The sequence below is a fragment of the Cynocephalus volans genome, chromosome 12 (assembly GCF_027409185.1).
Source record: "Cynocephalus volans isolate mCynVol1 chromosome 12, mCynVol1.pri, whole genome shotgun sequence".
NCBI lineage: Eukaryota > Metazoa > Chordata > Mammalia > Dermoptera > Cynocephalidae > Cynocephalus > Cynocephalus volans.
Genome location: NC_084471.1, coordinates 63,392,290 through 63,398,289, shown reverse-complemented (window position 1 = coordinate 63,398,289; position 6,000 = coordinate 63,392,290). Strand labels below are relative to the sequence as shown.

At 35.8% G+C, this 6,000-nt stretch overlaps 1 protein-coding gene across 1 annotated transcript in view; it reads left to right on the top strand.

Moving 5' to 3' along the window:
* The first annotated feature begins 5,591 nt into the window (after nt 1–5,591).
* RBMS2 (RNA binding motif single stranded interacting protein 2) overlaps nt 5,592–6,000 on the top strand; it is a 56,673-nt gene continuing 56,264 nt past the window's right edge. Inside the window, exons 1-2 of the mRNA XM_063075268.1 lie at nt 5,592–5,703; nt 5,855–5,922. The gene's annotated coding sequence lies outside the window, so the exon portion shown is untranslated. The remainder of the gene's footprint in view (nt 5,704–5,854; nt 5,923–6,000) is intronic.

The window sequence follows — 6,000 nt, the reverse complement described above, 5'->3', positions numbered from 1 at the left end:
TTTGACTCTCTAGCTGTAGGTTCTTTACTTACCTTTATAGTAAGGAATAAGATGGATTTGTTATACTCAACACGATGTAGTAAATATCATGTATAGGTGAAAAAATACATCTCATATTTGTAAAATGCTTTATAATTGACAAAGTTTTTTTATAGTCATTATCTGATTTGACTGTACTGATAATCCCTGAGAGAGAAGCAGAATAGATATTATGCCCATTTTTCAGTAGAGGAAACTGATGTTTTAAAAGACAGATTTTCCATTTTAACACAGAAAGTGGAAGAGCTGGGTTTAAATTTCAAACTTCTAATCTACCTACTACAAATTCTATATACTTTATTTTCCCAGGATTTGCTAAAGGAGGCGCGGCCTATTTTATCCACAAGGTGGCAGTGTTTCTCTTAATATTCTTTGGGAGTTCACTTTCCTGTTGGAGATATTTTAAAAGAGGTGAAAATTGTGTTCTTTCAGCAAACAATCTTGAGCATGAATTATGCTTAGGTGTTAAAGATAAAAAGATTAGTAAAGTTGGTGCCTGCCTCTTAGGAGTTCACAATCTCAGAGCAAGAGGTGGAGGTGGAGCTGTCAAGCAGAGTTAAAAGCCTACAAAAATTTCAAACAAAATGTTTTAGGAATACAAATTTGTAACAGATCTTTTGAGGTGGTGTCTTTAATGCGATAATGAAAGTATAACTTTATCTAGCACACAGGTGAGAGTGAGCTCACTCTACTGTTACAAGACACAGGTAAATTCAAGTTCTCTGACTTCCTTGTGACAAAAATATAATAAAAGGAAAATAATATATCATAAATAGAAAGAGAAAAGCTCCTAGATGTCCTAACGTACCATTCTATCACTGTCAATACTACTTTCAGTGTTTTTAACGGGTAATATCTTTTCAGTTGTAAATTTAGTATTCTGAGATAGTCTGTTCATTCATTTAACAAATATTTAAAATTAAATTAGCCAGGTACTGCTCAGTGCTATGATATAATGGTGTACAAAATAGTCACAGTCCCTGTCCTCATTTATATTTCTGGTGAAGTCTGCTAGTGACTTAGTGGTCTTATAAGTAATGTATATTGATATTTTAGAAATTATTTCATGTATTCAAATCTTATGTTTCATCTGAGAGTTTCAGGATATGGTACCGATTATCTGCAAAGCAGAGATTAAACAAATTCCTTCTAAATATATAGTGAATTAAAACTCAAGTAGCATCTTGGATATCTAATTAGCAGTATTTCCCAGTAACTGTAGTTTTCTACAAACTCTCTTGCTGTTTGCATTATAAATTTATCCCATGCAAATTCAGAATAGGTCAGAATATTGAGTATCACTGTAACTTGAGATAAAGGTCTGGTTTGAGGGCAATAGTTGAACTTTCACTTCTGGAGTCTTAGGATTATTCTTCTATCATTTCTGACCCCAAAAATATATTTATCAGACTTTTCAATTTTATAGGTAAATAGGGTAGAATTAAGAGTCAGGAAATCTGGATTCTGGGGTCAATTATGCCACTATTTGACCCCCATGACCTTGTGCAAGTGAGTTTACCTCTCTGGGATTTGTTTTTTTTCTGAAAATGAGAGGACAAAGGAAAGGAACTGTTCAATTGATCGGTATTTTGGCTTATTGTCATCCCCACAGTCTCACACTTTTTTTAGCCATATGGAATTGCTGGTATTTGATGATATGAAAAGATTAAGATTTGACCTATAGAAACAGAAGTTTCATTTGATTCAACATAATAGCTGAATTCAGGTGTGAGCCGTATTGGGATCCTGTGAGTTATTTTATTTATTTATTATTACTCTATTTATTTTAGGGCCAAGCAAAATTAATGCCTTAGGTGTGAAGGAAACATCAGAGAATATAATGAATATCACCATATAATCAGTGCAGTCAATTCTCGGTATGCATGGAATCCAGTCTAGGCTTTCCTTCCTACATTATACTAATTTTCTGGCCCAGTGATTCTAGATGATTTGGTTTCTGTATTCCTTCAGAGTCTTGGAACAGTGTCTTGGAAAAGGAAAAGTCCATTTGAAAATTTTGGTAGGATATTCTCTGAAGTAATTTTTGGCTAGAAATATCTGTTGCTATAGGAGAGGAGAACATACTATCAGTACCGAGATTTAGAATTTGAGATAAATAATTCTTCAGAGTTGTCTATCTTTTCCCGTTTTTCAGTGAGGTAAGTCAAAGAGTTGAGAGGTCAAACTTTCCCAATTTCCAGTTTCAGACCAATTTTGTCATTCCATCCTACATCAGAAGAGGTCAGTGCTAAGATTTGCTTTGTTGTTTGATGTAGCTCCTTAAGTTTCCTGTCTAAGGAATCTGATGTGTTAAATAAACCCTTTTTTCACTTCTTCTCAAGGAATAACCTCAAAAGTTGAAATAAATTCAACTTTTTGGACTATTTCCGTTACCTAGCCTTTAGGGCACAAAAGTTAATCAGTGGAAGGAAAGATAATCCACAGGGAGTATTTATAGCTGGGGGGAGGGGGAGGGAAGTGGGAAGTGTCCTTGCCTCTAATATACCTCGTTCAGGTGTCTGAACCACATTTAGAGCTTCACTAACAAACTGGCTTGTCTCACTGCTTTCAGCCACATGTGCCACACTAGTTTGGCCCCAGTGAGATGTCTGTCTAGGGTCCAGCACATCTGCAGGTAATACATTCTTTTGAGTTCTCCACCCTGATATGGAGGGGCCAATAGTGGCATGCAGACATCCTTCAACATAAATATCAGGGTTTATCTATCCCCAACTCCTTCACCTGGAACACTTGTTTAAAAGTGTTGTTCTTCTGGAGAAATCACAAAGGTTTATATTGAATCAGTACAAATATCTCTTTCCCAAGAGAAGTTACAAACTACTCTTATTTTATGCTTTTCCCCTCAAAATAAATCGAGCGCTGGGCCTGTGAGAACCAAGAATTAGAAAGGCATTGACTATAGCTAGAAAAATGTAGGTAATATAACAGGCAAATTAGAAGGGAGTCAAAGTAAATATACAGAGGAAATAGGATTCTTCCTCCTCCCGTCTTGAATCTAACCACAGAACTCTATTACTTTCTCCATTCCTTCTGCAAAATTCCTAACTACCTTTAAAAAATACACTCATCAGAATGAAGGATGTAGTTTCCAGTTTTGTCCATCTTTGACATAGTGCACCTTTGACATCAGTTTGTGTATCTGGGTCCTTTTACTTCTATGGCCCTAAACTTATTAGACAAACTATGAAAACTTAGGTTTTTGTATTAGTTCATATAACTAGAGTTTATTTAATTGGATTATTCTTTATTTCCCTTCTGTCTGGTACTTTCTATTCTTAGAGTAATGGGGTTAAATCTTAGGATACATGAGATCCTACATTTTTTCCCCTTAGATCTGTTTTTATTTTTTGGAGTAGTAGGACACAAAGAGAAATGGGAGCTGGGGTGTCTAGTATCTAGTGTTCTTTGATTCTGTATTATTTTGTTTCCTTTTTTTTTTTTTTTTTTTTTGTAGAGATAATAGATATTCCACCAATTTCCAGGAGATTGGGAGTTATGAAAATAATTTCTAAATAATCAGGTTGTTTGCTTATAGGAGAGAGAGAAAGAGAAGAAATTGTATTAGGTGATCCCTGATATTTCTTATCTGATATTTTAGCCTGCCTGGTCCTAGTAAAATCTTTTGAGTGTAACTAAGCTGCTAGTTTCTGGAAGTGTTCACTTCAGATCTTTAAAATTGGGTTACGTGATACCCAGAGGGATACACACTGGGAGACAGGAAAGTAATTAATTATAATAGAGCTAGCATCTATTGAATGTTTACCAAGTGCCAGGTACCTTCCTAAGGGCTTCATATGCATTGCCTTATTTCATTTTATCGTAATTTCAGGAAGTAGATACTATTTATTTACTCCATTTTACAGATGAGAAGAATAAGGTTCAGACATGTGAGGTAATTCTCACAGTGTCACCCAGCTTGTGAGTGACAGGACTGGACTAGAACTTAGGTCTGATTCCAAAGGCTAATGAAGTAGGTGTTATCTGTATTTTGCACACGAGTGAATGAGAGATATTAAGTAACTTGCCCTAAAGTCACATAAATAGTAACTAGCAGTGGTGTCAGGATTTGAACTCAGGTTTGCTTCTCTCTAAAACCCATGTGTTTTTTTTGTTTGTTTTGTTTTTAAAGATGACCAGTAAGGGGATCTTAACCCTTGACTTGGTGTTGTCAGCACCACGCTCAGCCAGTGAGCGAACCGGCCATCCCTATATGGGATCCGAACCCGTGGCCTTGGTGTTATCAGCACCGCACTCTCCCGAGTGAGCCACGGCCGGCCCCAAACCCACGGTTTTAACTGTTTTAAATCCTAAGATACCACTGAGCATTAAGGAATGTAGGAGAGTACAACACATTAAGAATACAGTATTAGAATTCATGCAGCAATCCCATTTCTGGATATTTACCGAAAAGATTTGAAATCAGTTTGTTGAAGAGATGCCTTCACTCCCACGTTCATTACAGCACTATTTACAACAGCCAAGTTACAGAATCAGCTTAAGTGTCAATCAACAGACGAATGAGTAAAGAAAATGTGGCATACATACACAATAGAATACTATTCAGCCTTAAAAAAAAAAATAGGAAATTCTGTGATTCGCAACAACACACCAGGCACAGGAAGACAGGTACAGCATGTTCTCACTTATATGTGGAATCTAAAACAATCAAACTCATGAAACAGGGAACAGGATGGTGGTTACAGAGGCTGGGGTTTGGGAGAATGGGGAGGAAAGATAAATATTTGAGGTAATGGATATATTAATCATCTTGGTTTAATTATTCCACATTGCATTCATAAACCATAATATAATTTCGTATCCCATAAATATATACAATTATAATTTGTCAATTTACAATAAAAAAAACCCCAGCAAGATACCACTTTACACTCATTAGGATGACTATTATAAAAAAAAATACTGAGCCTTCAAAAAAAACAAATAATATTAGAATTAAAAAAAAAATTAAGTTGACTGTCCTTATGAATCAGTCCTTAAAGAAGAAGATTTCTGTAGCACATAGTTAGGTGAAGTGAGAAGAAAACCAAGGGCCTAAACAGCAAGGATAAATTGGTATATAATGAATGGGAAGCTCTGAGGAACTTTTTAAAAAATGTGGTATAGCTGAGAGATACCTTTATATATTTGTTTGTTTGTTTGTTTATTGCATTTGTCTGTGTTTCCAATCTCAGTTGCAATTCCCACATTGAGGCAGTTCCCACCCTTCCTGTGTCCCTTGAGCTGAGCAGGCACTTCCTGTCCTATTGGAAATGAAAGTTAGAGATTGGGGGTGGGGTGTGTATGTGTGTGTATTTACTCTGCAAAATATTAGTACTGTCTGTTCCATTATCATAGCAAAAAAGTGACAGGAAAACTAGAATAGAGACTAGGACTTCATTTAAGGGAGGGTTTGGGCTTAATGTTTGTTTTGACAAAGCAGACAGAGTTAGAGTATGTCTCAAGAGAATACTGTGATGGCAGCCAGGTGGCCTTATGAAGGGAGGTGAAGGCTTTCTTTCTCCGTAGCTGTTCCACTTGAATTGGTAGGGATTACTGATACCATTCTTAAGTTTTTGGTTTCCTACAAGTCTTTTTTCTTATTAAGGCTGCTCCTACAAGGACATTCCTTTGAAACTATTAGAGGTGAGTGTTGTTGCAACTGTGTTAGGCTTTTGACTCAAGTTTATGTTCTTCTTTCCTAAAAATTGTTTTTCTTCTCTGTTAAGCATATGTTTTAAGTAGTTATTATTGGTTTTTTGTTTTTTTTTTGTTTGTTTGTTTTGTTTTTTTACAGCTCAGAGACAACTTGAAGCAGACATCTCAACTCTGTGAACTTCAGTCTGGACATAAACTCTGGGTTTGGTGAGTTTCTATAATTGTTTCAGCTTCATGGATCTTAAAGACTAGGAAATAGTAGAATAGAGTCAAATAAGACAGCTT